The sequence below is a fragment of the Eurosta solidaginis genome, chromosome 5, assembly GCF_040869045.1.
Source record: "Eurosta solidaginis isolate ZX-2024a chromosome 5, ASM4086904v1, whole genome shotgun sequence".
NCBI classification, from domain to species: domain Eukaryota; kingdom Metazoa; phylum Arthropoda; class Insecta; order Diptera; family Tephritidae; genus Eurosta; species Eurosta solidaginis.
In genome coordinates, this window is record NC_090323.1 from 150683205 (window position 1) to 150699396 (window position 16192).

The 16192-nt window shown below is 36.6% G+C and overlaps 1 pseudogene; it reads right to left on the reverse strand.

Annotated features, from left to right (window-relative positions):
- LOC137253940 (prostatic acid phosphatase-like) overlaps positions 1 to 16192 on the reverse strand; it is a 437997-nt pseudogene that overhangs the window by 216247 nt on the left and 205558 nt on the right.

Genomic DNA, 16192 nt, shown 5'->3' on the forward strand with positions numbered 1-16192 from the left:
CGAAAATCTGTTTATGCATATGTATGTATGAATGTATATTACGTTTTGTTGTAGCAAGAACACGTGAACATGTGTATGCACATATATACAAATCCATTTGAATGAGTTGAACAAAGCATAGGGCGCATTCCAAAAGCAACACTGCTGGCGAAGTTGATTAGTGATAACTTCTTGGAACGCAGAGATGCAACTTTACGGCAAATTAGTGACATTAAAAATTTTCCGCTCCATTCACTCAACGTTTTTATCGATGGGTTGTTGACAGTTGGCTCAACGTATCGTTTGAAAAGCACAATTTCTTTCACTCAGCCGATAACTGATTAGCTGAGCAAGCAGTTGCGCTTTGAAATTCACCCTTCGAAGCAAACTTTTGCTTCGTATTTCAATTAAAATTTCATACGAAAACAAACCAAACACGAGAATAGTTCGTGAGAGACCGTTGTAGCTTGTATCTATATGCATCATAGCTTATATTTACACAATAATTTTTGTATGTAAAATAATAGATCAGGCTAGCTACGCTTGGTTGTTTTATACGTACTCATACTCAAATTGCTGCGGATAAATTAGAGTATCAAAAAAGTTACCTGATGCCGATCTCTGCCACAGAGAAAATTTGTTGGTTATGAATGCGGATTTTTTCTGATTTATTATTAGTAATTATGACCCAATTCCAAGGTGAGCACGTGCCGAGGGCTGAATGATATGAGGGTGTATACAAATTTCATATCGCTAACGTTGCGCCTCAGGGTACCAGGGTGAACCCTGTTGTACTGAAGCCCTTATCCCTTTACAATGGACCTCTGGGGGGATGGACCGTTTTTGTCCTATTCTCGTGGGAACAAAATGAACAATAAAATTAAAGAAAAAAAAAACTTTTTAAAATTAAGCTTTTATTATTGGTTAATAAAATTAACTAAAAAGTAAAAAATAATATATATTCATGACAGAGACGTTGAATGAGTGGTAAACTCGTAAACCAATTATCTATCGTGACATTTCAATTGGTGCCCTTTACATTTTTCAGCAGTTGAAGAACATAATATTCACCAGCAGCCATTGCAGGAGGTACACTTCCTTTTCCAAGGTAAACAATGTCATCCAACATATACTTTGTACCGCTATAACAAGGCATGACAATTTTGATCCCAAACTTGTTGGCTTTAGAGGGAATATACATCCTAAATGGACATTTGCCTCTAAATCCAACTAGTTGCTCATCAATGGTTATATAGCTTCCAGGTTTATAGTTCACTCTGCAATTGTTTAGAAGTTTGTCCCAGAGAGAAGAAACTGGAGCTAGTTTGGTCATTTCTGTTCTAGCAGTTCTTGTTTCTTTATCATCGAATCTCAGACAATTTAGGATAAATTTGAACCTTCTCTCAGGCATGGTTGCCTTGTACCTTTCCCCTTTCAAACGTCATATGTGTTGCCAAGTGATTGTCTTTGAGAGCAGCGGACAAGACTAACAAACCAAGAAATGCTTTAAGTTCGTCCATTTCCAAATTTGACAAAACCGCGTGAGATTTATCGTTATAGTTCTCCCTTTGAATGATTATTTCTTTATTTGTATAAATCAAAATCTCTTCCAATATGTCTGCGGTAAAAAACAGTTTGAATCAGCTGGCAGGACACAACGAATTTTTTGCATTTGCTGTTGGGCCAGGGCGAATGTGAACAATATTTTTTGAGGGAGCTTTTTGACCTAGCACAGCCACAGGTTCCTTACTCCAAATAAAATTTCCATCTTTTCCGACCAGACTGTTGGTACTAGGTGTAATACTTGTAATTACCTCTTCTTTTTCACGAATTTCTTGAGCAGCTGATCTTTAATTTCCTCTCCCCTCACTAAGTTTCTGTTATTTACGTTTGCTGCTTCCAGGTGCTTCCTCCTTTTCAGCTTCTTCTGCATTTATGATCCCGTGTATCAAATTTTCTTCGACATCATTTAATTCTTCCGTTTCTGGTTGGTATTCCGTATCTGCAACACTGTCCCAAGAATCCTCATCAAAGTTACAAAGCTTCAACTCCAAATTGTCTTCTTCCTCAGAATCTAGTTCAAGTCTTGCATCAAAATATTTTGTTCTGATAGCCCATGACCTGCCATTTTTATACTCTATGGTTTTCTGTACGGTAACATAATACAAAACAAAAACATAATTGTCATAATTCAGCACAAAATATATTTTTTTGACACGTTGTAAGTTACTGATAAATAAATATGACTCAGTAAAGATAAGTAAAGTAAAGGTCCCCCCCCCCCCCCCCCCCCCTACCCACAATGAACCCGTGCTGCTGAGGACATAGTAGATATTTTACGGAGAAGAAAATTGTATTCTTAACTATGCACTCAAATAGCTTTGACACAGTGGTAAGTTTGGATGTCGCCCTTACAATTTTCGATATCATTTTTGTTACCACCCTTAAGCAGTGGCGGATCGTGAGCTTTGTTGTGTGGTGGGGAGGGGGGGAGGGAAATTGTGTCAACAAGTTTCATAAATTTTGTTTTATTTTTATAAAAGCGGTATTCATATATAAATTGCCATGCATCGTGAAATGCCAAAATTTTGTGCCTACTGCTATTTTCATGCTCAAAAAAAATGCAAAATTTTTCTTGAACATTTGCTTTTGATCTGCGTACAGCGCTTAATAATACCAAAATGTAAGCTTTCGATTTCAAAGTATTTTCGAAAGTATGTATGTATTCTGTTTTTTAATAATTTCAGGGCCGCGGAGAGGGGGGCAGCCAGGGCAAGTATTGACAGTACTCTAACTAGGATTTCATAGAAACAAAAAATTGTTTTAAAATTGAAAATCACTTAACTAAAATCATAAGCATCCGATCAAATACTATGGGGCATAATCATAGTCGAAACAAAATGTGATTTTAAGTTAGATAAACGTTTTTGGCACAATTTTATAAGCGCTATCTGTCAAAAATGCTTCAACTAACTTAAAATCACATTTTATTTCGACTTCCCAAGGACTTAAGTGGTCGCCATTTCCTTCAAATCATACTCCATACTACTCTAAAAAAACGGAGAAAAAGTAAAGGGTGATTGGCTCGTTTGGAGTGCAACAAAAGAAGCGCTTTTTTGTTTTCCATGCCGGCATTTTAGCAAAATATCCGAAAATACCCAATCGGATTTGACAAAATTTTCAGGTTATTATAAAGAAAAAGGTTGGAAGAGGTTACACGACAAAATTCCTGAACAAGAAAATAGTCAAAATCATAAAACTTGCTATATAGAGTGGCGCCAATATGAAATGAGAATTCGAAAAGCAAGTTCAGTGGATTTTCTCTTAGCGGAAACCCTTAAAAATTAAGCAGCTCGCTGGAGAGAGATACTTCGCAGAATTCTTGATGTTGTTTTATTTCTTGGAGAAAAAGGATTGGCATTTATAGGGGATAATTCATTGATCGGATATCCAAATAATTGAAACTTTCTTGGAATTTTGGAACTGATTAGCAATTATAACCCCCTATTGCATGAACATTTGGAGAAGGTGAGGGAATCTCTAACGAAAAACGAAAGGAGGGCGTTAGTTCTATGGGTGGACGCCTTTTCGAGATATCGCCATAAAGGTGGACCAGGGGTGACTCTGTAATGTGTTTGTACGATATGGGTATTAATGGGGTTTTAAAAGGGAGTAGTGGTAGTTGTATATGTGAAGGCGTTTTCAAGATATCGACCAAAATGTGGACCAGGGTGACCCAGAACATCATCTGTCGGGTACCGATAATTTATTTATATATGTAATACCACGCCCTGCAGAACTTTTTCATTTTGTTCTACTTAATATGGTAGGTGTCACACCCATTTTCCAAAGTTTCAGAAGTTATATATTGCGTCAATAAACCAATCCAATTACAATGTTTCATCCCTTTTTTCGTATTTGGTATAGAATTATGGCATTTTTTTTTTCGTAATTTTCGAAATCGAAAAAGTGGGCGTGGCCATAGTCGGATTTCGGCTATTTTTTATACCAATACAAAGTGAGTTCAGATAAGTATGTGAACTGAGTTTAGTAAAGATTTTTGCTCAAGTTATCGTGTTAACGGCCGAGCGGAAGGACAGACGGTCGACTGTGTATAAAAACAGGGCGTGGCTTCAACCGATTTCGCCCTTTTCACAGAAAAAAGTTATCGTCCTAGAATGTAAGCCCCTACCAAATTGATTGGTAAATTTTTGTTCGACTTATGGCATTAAAGGTATCCTAGACAAATTAAATGAAAAAGAGCGGAACCACGTCCATTTTGAAATTTTCTTTTATTTTTGTATTTTGTTGCACCATATCATTACTGGAGTTGAATGTTGACATATGGGTAACCCTAGAATGTGTGTATAGAATATGGATATCAAATGAAAGCTGTTAATGAGTGTTTTAGTAGGGGGTAATTTTGATACCCCTGGGTGACTAGGGTCCCGAACTATAGGCCAAAAAGTGGACCCGGGTACCCCTAGAATGTGTTTATAAAATATTGATATCAAATGAAAGCTGTTGATGAGTGCTTTAGTAGGGGGTAATTCTCATACCCCTGGGTGACTAGGGTCTCGAGGTATAGGCCAGAACGTGGGCCAGTGAATGCCTAGTGATTGTTTATACAATATGGATATCAAATGAAAGCTGTTGAAGAGTGCTTTAGTACAGAGTAATATATTATCCAGAGACGGACTGGGAAAGGGATTAGGACTAGGACTGGGACTGAGACTCGGAATGGGACTGGGACTGGGACTGGAATAAAATACATACCACCTTCTGGGACAGGCAATAAGGGATGCAGAAGAATGAGAAGGAATTGAGAGAAGAGAAAAGAGAGAAGGAGATTTAGAAAGAGATAGAATGAGACGGTGATGGAGATAGATGAAGCGAAAATGGCGGAGGGAGGAATGAATAAAAGGATTAGGAAAAAGTTAAGAAGGGGGGAGGGCAGTGTCAGACGGAAAAAGCTTATTAAAATGTATGCAGATTGGCCAAATTTAGGGCAGTACAACGTCTTCCGGGTCTTCCATTTTACTTATATACTTTAAAGATATTAAATTTTTTGTTAAAATTTGACTTAAAAACTTTTTTTTAAGTGGGCGTGGTCGTTCTCCGATTTTGCTAAATTTTATTATGCATACATATAGTAATAGGAGTAACGTTCCTGCCAAATTTAATCATGATTTCTTCAACGACTGACAAATTACAGCTTGCAGAACTTTTAAATTACCTTCTTTTAAAAGTGGGCGGTGCCACGCCCTTTGTCCAAAATTACTACTACTAATTTTCTATTCCACGTCATAGGTTCAACTCACCTAACAAGTTTCATCGCTTTATCTGTCTTTGGTAATGAATTATCGCACTTTTTGGATTTTTCGAAATTTTCAATATCGAAAAAGTGGGCGTGGTTATTGTCCGATATCGTTCATTTTAAATAGCGATCTGAGATGAGTGCCCAGGAACCTACATATCAAATTTCATCAAGATGCCTTAAAATTTACTCAAGTTATCGTGTTAATGGACAGACGGACGGACGGACCGACATGGCTCAATCAAATTTTTTTTCGATACTGATGATTTTGATATATGGAAGTCTATATCTATCTCGATTCCTTTATACCTGTACAACCAACCGTTATCCATTATTATACTCTGTGAGCTCTGCTCAACTGATTAAAATATTAGACAAAACCCAAGAATATAGCAGTATGTAAAGCGGCAAACGAACATTCAAAGCCAATGCAGTTATACAAATCATTGTGACGCGAGCACCAATGACGCAGGGGACTATTTCTAGCAAAATTTTGCCGGCATAGGGGTAAATGAAAAGGCACAAAATCTCTGGAGGCCCTAGCAGGAACAGCAAAATTTAGTTGACTGATTAGGTCAGGGGAGTCAATCATGCCAATGAAGAGCTTGTGAATGAACATAACGCCGAGTAATACTCTACGATTCTCTAGAGATGGCAAATTAATTAGAAGACGCCTAGTCCTGTATGGTGGAACATGAGTACTTGATTCCCAGTTGAGACCTCGTAATGCAAAAATTTAAAACTGTCTCTGGACCGACTCAGTCCGATCTATATGGATTTGATAGATTGGAGACCAAACACATGAACAGTACTCGAGAACAGGAAGTACCAGCGAGGTATAAAGGATCTTTGTGAAATAAAGGGCATCAAACTCTTTAGCCCAACATTTGATGAAACCTAATACACCAGTTTTTTGTTTATAGTGGTCGAAATATTTATGGTGAACTTAATTTCGGATCAAAAATTACACCTAGATCAGTTACAACAGATATCCGCCCCAAAGGGTTGCCGTTAAGCATATAAGATGTCAGGACCGGCTTCACACGGTGAAAAGTCATTTGCTTATATTTAGAGCAATTCAAAAAAAGTAAATTTGCAGTACACCAGCTTTGAAATGAGACAAGATCGGACTGAAGCTGATTAAAAGAGAACAAGTTTGAATGTAGATATGGTTAACAAAGTTTTATATCAACTGCGTACATAAAAACTCTAGAATGTAAGATAACTTTTGGTTAGTCATTAATGAACAGGGTAAAAAGTAATGTACCCAAATGGCTATCTGGGCACGCCAGAAGTTACATCAAACGACTTTGAAAGATTGTTGTTGAAGAAAACTCGCTGAGTCCTATTTTCAAGATAACTTGAAATCCAACTTAATAAAGGCGCTGGAAAGCCCAGAAGATCAAGTTTGTGAACTAAGAGCTCGTGATTAACAGAGTCAAATTCTTTACTAAAGTCGGTGTAAATTATATCTGTTTGTTTGCAATCTAAAAAACCATTCATAACAAAAGACATAAATTCAAGCAAGTTGGTAGTTGTTGATCGATGCACAAAACCATGTTGACAAGGTGATATTAAAGAGCTACACAGGTATTGAAGCTGGGATGTAATTATCTGGTCAAAAGTTTTAGGGATAGCTGAGAGCTTAGATATGCCTCTGTAGTTCTCAATATTAGACCTACTACCTTTTTTATGCAAAGGTATAATAAGCGATTGTTTCCAAATATATGGGAATGATGCGGATTCCAGAGACAGTTTAAATAATTTAAAGATAGGCTCAGAAAAGCTAACAGCACAGTACTTAAGTACACAACTAGGAACACCATCTGGACCCGGTGAAGATATCGGTTTCAATGCAAGAAGACTATTAAGAACAGTATATTTGAGCCGTTTATTTTGAAAGTGGCATAAGTCATTTCATGTCGTTTAGGTTCAGTGGTAATTTGTTTGTATCTCTCCTCGCCTCCAGTTTTTTGGAGTCCAATATCCAAAAGATGAAATTCTTATTATTATTTTATAATTGTAGAACCATTTATATATGCATTCGTTCTAAAATTACAATGCATTTAAGACCACGAGTTGGAAATGACTTATGCCACTTTCAAAATAAACGGCTCATTTGTCAATAAATGGGTTTAAAATATTATTAGAACTTTCCAAGCAATCTGGATAAATATCAGACTGGACACATTGGGATGAATAGGTTGGTTTAAAGAATTCAGCAAATAAGTCTGCGATTTCGTGATCAGAATTTGCGTTTTTGCACCCATAAATAAAAGTAGATGGAAAACCAGAAGTTTTCCTTTTGGAATTAACACATCTGTAGAAACGTTGCGGGTTATTAATAAATTGGAATTTGCAGTACGATAAGTAACCTTTATAACACTGCTGGTTAAGACGATGAAAATTGGAGCGCGCCACTAAATATTTAGAAAAATCAATAGCTTTTCCAGATCTTGTGAAACGCTTATAGAGTCTAGATTTAATATTATCAAGTCTTAATAGTTGCTTTGAGAACCAAGGTGGTTTACCCGTCGTGGTACTGGAATAACGAAGAGGAACACAGCTTTCAAAGAAAGCATCCAGAGAGCTATAAAACAAGTATGTCGCTGCTTCAACGTCTGTACACGCATAAAGACTCGACCAGTCATGGGCAGAAAACAATTTATTGAGCTCACTAAAATTCGTCTTTGAAAAACATCTCGAACGGAGTCGGGAATTCGGCTGAGAAACATAGAGCATCACAGGTTGAACAACGTCCAGTACTATCTCACACGTAGGATGAAAAGGGTCTTTAGGAAGGGATAATGGGGGAGTTCGGGTTAGAGTAATACCCGCAGAGTCATCTGTAAACACTAAGTCTAAGATTTTCTTTTTGGAATTTAAAATATTTTTCATTTGGGGAAGAGATGTATCTAAGGCTATTTAAAAACTCGTGCTGAGTAGTGGGAGTCATAAAATTTGAGTCGATGGTATTGAAGTCTTGGGGACTGTATCTGGGGTTTACAGCTTAACCCATTGATTCCCAGGTCATACATATCAAGGTTTTATCGAATGACGTAACCTATATCTTGCTCTCTCAGGGTCTGCGGATAAAAGCGATGTTGATGTGAGGAAATGTGATAAGAAATATAAAAGTTGTAAGGCTTAAGCTTAAGTAACAACAACGAGAGAAAAATATGACCAGGTGTTTTCTCTACTATAACATGTGTAAAGTGGGCGAGGCTGCTCTTTCTACTTACCTCTGACAATAAAGTTATATAAAGGGAGTTCATATCTTCGGCATTTTGAATGGGCATCCCTGATAGTTTGGTCAAATTATTAAAAAGCGCTTCATTAAGCGATAGCTCAAGCTTGACCTCGGGCCGTTGCAAAACTTCATCTCGTGCTTCAAAATAACGCGGACAAGGCGTACGTACCTACCAGGAGCAGCTAGAATTTTTTTTGTGGAAATAAATTTATTTGCCATAACAATGAGTACTTAATTCATAAGTACTATATCTTACTGAATCTTGCTCCAATGGCTCTGAATAAATTGGTATTTGTTGCCAATTATAATCGGGCTTCCATTCCATTTTTGTATTTTGCGGCGCAAAAAAGCTAGCAAGCACAGGTGAAAGCGACATCAAAGCACGTGGTGATGCTGTGGCTTGAGCATGAACGCGCTGAAAGAGTTTTAAAAATTATATAAACGAGAAAAATACAAATTTAAACCCCCCAGCGGGTTAGGGGCAGAATATACACGCGGTAGGTATGCCTGTCGTAAGAGGCGACTAAAATACAAGATTCAAGGGCTGTGTAACGCAACCCTTTCAGGTTGCCAGCGCAATATATAGCTTCTCCAAACCCAATTGTCAACCTCACCTCTCCGTGGCGAATCCTGTTTCACTAACAGACGAGGCTCTGGCGACCCCAAGCTCCTCATGGAACTTGGGGGTGGGGAGGGAGGGATGGCCTGAAGGTTTAATGTGGCCATATAAATCATTCCCGAGGTTGTTGGGCTAGCATCTTAATGGTGCTGTTTTACCGGAGCGGACTGGATCGATAACACTCCCCAAACTCTTTGCGGAGTAACTTTATCGCTACAACAACAACAACAGCAACAAATTTAAAACAAAACTTACATCCGGAGAATAGTACGGCTGTAAAAAGTTCCCATAACGCCTGTTTAACCATAATCCAATATCGTAGAGCTCGAGCTTGCCTTTCTGTTTATAAGAAAACAAGTTTTTGTAATTTTTTTCTCATAATTTCTAAGAAAGATTTGGTGATTTGGTGGTTGTTGTCTTTGTTTGGTACTCACATTTGTGACATGGCCCCAGCCAATGGGCTCGAAAGCATTTTTAACATACGGATCATTTGGATAGGTCGTCACCGGTGTGCGTGCTCCATGACGCATAACCTAGAAAGATGTAGACATTATGGTTTATGATCGCTTTTAAATGGTTATTTGTTGAGGTTTCTATTTCGCTCGGAAAATAACTGGTATTTTATAAGTTTTAAATATTGCTCCAAAAATAACAGTTATTTATTTTTCCCGATTAATAGCAGTTCTTTTTTGAGTATTTTTATTCCGCTCTGAAAATAACAGTTAAAAATAAGAGTTTTAATTACGTTCGTAAAATAATTGTAAATTTTAGAATTTTTATACTTAGTTGAGCAGAGCTCACAGAGTATATTAACTTTGAGTGTATAACGGTTGGTTGTACAGGTATAAAGGAATCGAGATAAATATAGACTTCCATATATCAAAATCAACAGTATCGAAAAAAAAAATTGATTGAGCCATGTCCGTCCGTCCGTCCGTCTGTCCGTTAACACGATAACTTGAGTAAATTTTTAGGTATCTTGATGAAATTTGGTATGTAGGTTCTGGGAACTCATCTCAGATCTCTATTTAAAATGAACGATATCGGACTATAACCACACCCAATTTTTCGATATCGAAAATTTCGAAAAATCGATACAGCGCGATAATTCTTTACCAAAGTCGGATAAAGCGATGAAACTTGGTAGGTGAGTTGAACTTATGACGCAGAATAGAAAATTAGTAAAGTTTTGGACAATGGGCGTGGCACTGCCCACATTTAAAAGAAGGTAATTTCAAAGTTTGCAAGCTGTAATTTGGCAGTCGTTGAAGATATTATGATGAAATTTGGCAGAAACATTACTCCTATTATTATATGTGAGCTTAATAAAAATTAGCACAATCGGATGCAGAACACGCCCACTTTAAAAAAAAAAATTTTAAAAGTACGTTTAAGTAAATTATGTCAACATTCAACCCAGTAATGATATGGTGCAACAAAATACAAAAATAAAAGAAATTTTCAAAATGGTCGTGGCTCCGCCCTTTTCATTTAATTTGTCTATAATACTTTTAATGGCATAAGTCGAACAAAAATTCACCAATCCTCATGAAATTTGGTAAGAGCAAAGCTTCTATGCCGATAACAGTTTTCTGTGAAAACGAGCGAAATCGGTTGATGCCACGCCCAGTTTTTATGCACAGTCGACCGTCTGACCTTCCGCTCGGCCGTTAACACGATAACTTGAGCAAAAATTTATATATATTTACTAAACTCAGTTCACGTACTTAATTGAACTCCCTTTATCTTGGTCCGATTTCCGACTATGACCACGCCCACTTTTTCGATATCGAAAATTTCGAAAAATGAAAAAAATGTCATAATTCTCTACCTGAAACATGGTGATTGGATTGGTATATTGACGCCTTCACATATACAACTAAGGGCCACTACCTTTCAAATCCTTCATTAAATACCTTTAGTTTGATACCCATATCGTACAAACACATTCTAGAGTCACCCCTGGTCCACCTTAATGACGATATCTCGAAAAAGCGTCCACATCTAGAACTAAGGCCCACTCCCTTTTAAAAAACTCATTAACACCTTTCATTTGATACCCATATCGTACAAACAAATTCTAGAGTCAGCCCTGGTCCACCTTTATGGCGATATCCCTAAATGGCGTCCATCTATAGATCTACGGCCCACTCCCTTTAAAAATACTCTTTAATATCTTCCATTTGATACCCATGTCATACAAACACATTCCAGGGTTATGTATGTATGTATTTATTTGAAAATTTGTTCCTAGCACAACAATTTTGACAAATTATTTAACAGTGCTAGTCATGAATAGCATGAGCTATAAAAATTGAACATTCATAATAATAAACTAGATTAATCAAATTAAACCAAATATAGCGGACAATAGTGAAATATTTATGTATGTAAATGTAAATCTTAAAACTAAAGAAAAGTAGTTAATAAATATTAAAAGACAGCAGTAGTGATGATAACCTTTGGCTGGTTATAGATTGAATAGTATTTAACAAATAAAGAAAGACACAGAGAAAGGAAAAGGACTTAGAAATGAACATTTTAACAACAACAATTTGAGATCCAGTTTAAGAGTCGTTAAAAAATGATGTTAGCTCTTTTCTGAAGTGCAGAGCATTACTTAAGAGTCGAAGACTAGTAGGTAGCGAGTCCTAGGTTATCCTAGGTTCATTTTCCTATATGGTGATTTTCCCTTATTTTGTCCCGAAGCTCTCAGCTGAGTATGTAATGTTCAGTTACACCCGAACTTAGCCTTCCTTACTTGTTTACTTTTGGTTTAAAACCTTTATTTTCATAAGAAAAATGTTTAGTTTAGTTTATTTTGTTTGGCTTTTTAAGTAGCACTAGATCAGCTACAAGATAAGGGATATCAACAATAAAGTCTTTATGGAAATTTGTATACATGTCATATACAGGTATTTCAGCTCTTTGTACAAAGTTTTCAATCTACGCGATTGTATTGGAATTACCGAATAACTTATTAAAATCGTGTAAGCTATGCGAATGGTATAAATTTCAGTGAAGTTGAAATATTTTTCCGACTACGTATTCAAATATATCGTCAGCTTAGGTCCACTTGCAGAACGACAAATTATTTTTTTAACTCAGAGCTAACCTGCATGAGGGATTAAGCTTAAACATTTTTGACGAATTTTTCAAATTAACTCTGAGTTAAAAAAATAACTTGCCGTTCTGCAAGAGGACATTTGAGTGTAAACCTGCTAACTAACATAAACGTATTTTATATACAAGACAAAAATATATCCCCTCAAACACTCTCGGAGCGCTCATAATGTAGGAATTCGATATGAGTCCCAAATATCTGAAAAATATAAGCCTTAGAAATATGATCATATAAGAGTCTTTTATTACTCCGATATGACGAAAACTAAAAGTTCTATGCCAAGAGTGTTCAGCAAACAAGGCAAATTTGGAACAAATGTTCATATTTTATTTTGAAAACATTTTTTTTTTCATATTCAATTTCAATAAAATCATAATTTATAACGTGTCTTGCAATTCCCGATTTAAATAAGTATGGACGCAGCAGTCCTTTCATCTCCGTAATGATATATGTATGTTTGAAGAGCTGACCTCTATATGCCCTACTTTTATGGTTTTCCTTCGGAATTCCTCCTTCCCAACCAATATTGAGGATATGCTTCCCCATTTTCAATGCCATGCGTCGAAAATCCTCCCTGAACTGGCCCAGTCTAATCACTAATATAAAGCACATAAATGACTCACAAAAGAGTAATGTAAGAAGCAATTTATGAGCTGTTTATGAGCTTAATGGGAAACTGATCGGACTCCTATTTAGGCTCACATAATATATGTATGAATAACGGCTCATATCGAACGACCATTGCAAGAAGGGAAATACATTCATTCCGGACTCATAAATGAGCTCATAATGAGCGTAAATATTCCGAATGAGGGCTCCTTTCTGTATCTTTTTTGAGGCCGAATATTTGCTGGGCTATATTGAATTTTTTCATGGAAACATATTGTAACGAATTTACTGCAAATCCCCTTCTTTGCAACCTTCTGCTAAGTTCGAATAACTAAACTGTTGAATAAACAACTCCAATATTTAATAATGCAAAATGGCCTTTATTCAAGTACTTTCAAAATAACACTTCTATTGCTCGACAGATAGCGTGCTTAATCGAAACTGACTCTAGCGCTTCTACTGTTGGTGCTTTTATACTCTGTGATTTCCTCGTTGCATCTTCTAGGCGCTTCCAGAATTTACTTAGTTACTGCCATATAATTATAACTACAGATGCACGTGTGTAGCTTCTCATATGCGCGTGTATTTGTGAGCGACACTTTGTATTGTATTGTATTGTATTGTATTTTATTGTATATTCTTTATTTTCTTATAAATACGTACAATTTTCCAAGTAGTACAATATAAAAAGTAACAAATTCAAATAAGAAAATAGTTAATGACATTAAATGGTAATTATAAAAGCAGTGGAAATGTCATTTCCTTTAAATATAATTACAAATGCTTGTGGGGCGCATAATAATCACAAAATATAATTGCTACAATCTCTAGTTAAAGTAACGACCAGAGAATAACTATTTTAAATTAAAAAAAAATTACTATATTAAATAAAAAGAAATACTATAAATAACAAAGTACTTACATATAAAGCTAAAAACTTCATAAATATTACATAGCGGAATTTATACAATGGGTCGCAACAGAATTTCTACACCCTCATGATTGAAACCAAGTAGCCACCGTTTCACTTCCCTCATAAACTTAGAAAGTTTTCTAATGAGTTGTATTACAGCAGGTAATTTATTATACAGTTTACATGACACGATTGTGTAAAAGTTACGGAAAAGTGTGGTCCGAAAACGACGAATTTTTACACTTGATAACGGTCTACTTCTTAGGCTGTAAGGGTTTTATATAGGGCTTTGTGAATACCCACTCCTTATAAAAAAAATTTTCAAAACTTTGTAATAGTACAAGTGTCGAATGGGAAGTATGTTTAATTTTTTGAAAAGGTCCATAGAGTGGGATAAACGGTCTGCGTTACACATTTTTCGGATAAAGCACTTCTGTAGGATTAAAATCGCATTTAGCTTACTAGCATACGCTCCACCCAAGCAACTGATTCCATATTGTAATTTTGAGTGGACTAGCCCATGATATATTAATGCTAACATTCGATTTGAACACAGCCTTTTTAGGTAAAAGAATGAACGAACCTCTGACAACATGTACGATTTCAAAGCAAAAATATGTGACAATGTGACAATTACAATTACATACTTTTGGGAGCATCTCAGATAAGATATCTGCATGTGTTTGTGCGTTGCTTCTCCGCTGCGTGTACGTACAGATGTGTAGATATAATGATTGATTCATTTATGTAGATACATAATGATTGATTTATGGATGTGCATACAAGTCACTCTTAGCATCGGCTTAGAGATGACAGTACCCCTTAGTGTTGCTAATATTCGTAACAATATGAAGTAAACTATTCAGAGGGGGTTTTCTTTGGGTTTGGTTAATATTTGAGGTTACTCTTTTGTCTGGTTGATGTTCTATCAAATTGTACCAAAACGCCATTTTTTTAAAAGGGTAATTAGCAGTTTTACACACAAAACAGAAAATATGATAATATTATAATAATTCTGTGAGTGCAAACTTTTCTTTTGCAAGACTCCCAATATAAGCATTATCCACCCCATGAGGAAATTGGGGTCACCAGAGCCTCCGCTGTTAAAGTAACATGATTCGCCAAGGGCAGTTGACATTGACAATTGGGTTGGAGAAGCTATATGTTGCGCTGGCAACACCTTGAAAGGGTTGCGCTACACAAGCCTGGGGGATGCCACACCCCTGTTTTAAAAATACCACAATTTCGTGAAAACTTTGACAATATCAATATCAACAGCTTTGCCATGTTTCAGGAATGTGAATTAACCGATACAGGAGATATGTGATATGGAATTCAAAAAACGTTAGTAAAGCTACCCTTAAATATATTTATTTTTTTTTATTGCTATATATATAGACACCACGCCCCATGAAACATTTTTGCATAATCAATAAATGCATTGGATTCAAATTACAGTGATATGTCTGCAGTAATTCAAATACGTGTGTAACGAAAGTTCTAGTTTTTGAGAAGGTGCCATTCCCCCTCTTCCAATATACTCCAATTTTCGTTAAACCTTGGGCCTTAACAATACTGTAACGAATATTAGCATCCCTAAGCGATACTATCATCACCAAGCCGATACTAAGAAGCCACTCATATGAATGTAAACAAATCAATCATCATGCACACATATATATACAATAGAGGTTTACGCCGATCACTTTATCGGCGGCGGCGGCGTAAGCTCTATTTTATACCGGCGGCGGCGGCGTAGGCGGCGCGCCGGCGTACGCCGGTGTTTTTACTTTAAAAGCTTGATTTTTCTATTTAAAAAAATAATATTTAGGAAAGGTTTTGTTTATATGTATTTAAGGAAAGTTCCGGGGTTTTTGCATCAAAAGACCGTTCAAAATTTTTCAGGAGTAGCTCCTTGCGAAGGGATTGTCCCTCGTTCGCTTGCTCCAGAGAGGCTTCGAACCTAACCCCGGTCTTTGGAATTGGTACTGCTGCATCTGCTGAAAAGAAATAGAGATACATAAAGTAGTCACACTTTTGCCTGTATATCTCGTGCAAAGCGTAGTTTCACCTAGGGTTAACTCCTAATAATCGTCGCGAATTTCTTTAAATCAATTGTGGCTCCTTGGCGGTCATGCACAAAGGCGACTTACGGTTGCTATTAATGGTCTTTTAATACTCATGACTCTCGTGGCACAGGTAGCCTCCAGTCGCTACCACGCCTCCTGAGCCTTACACCATATGCCAGTACAGAAGCTATAGGACTGCGACTTCGAACTCATACCTACGTCGACGTCACTTTCCTAGAAGCTCTAGGTGTAGTTCCGAAGACTTTCCAACAGATGCTTTTGTCGCGCTATGCTGCCGAGCTACACCGGAGA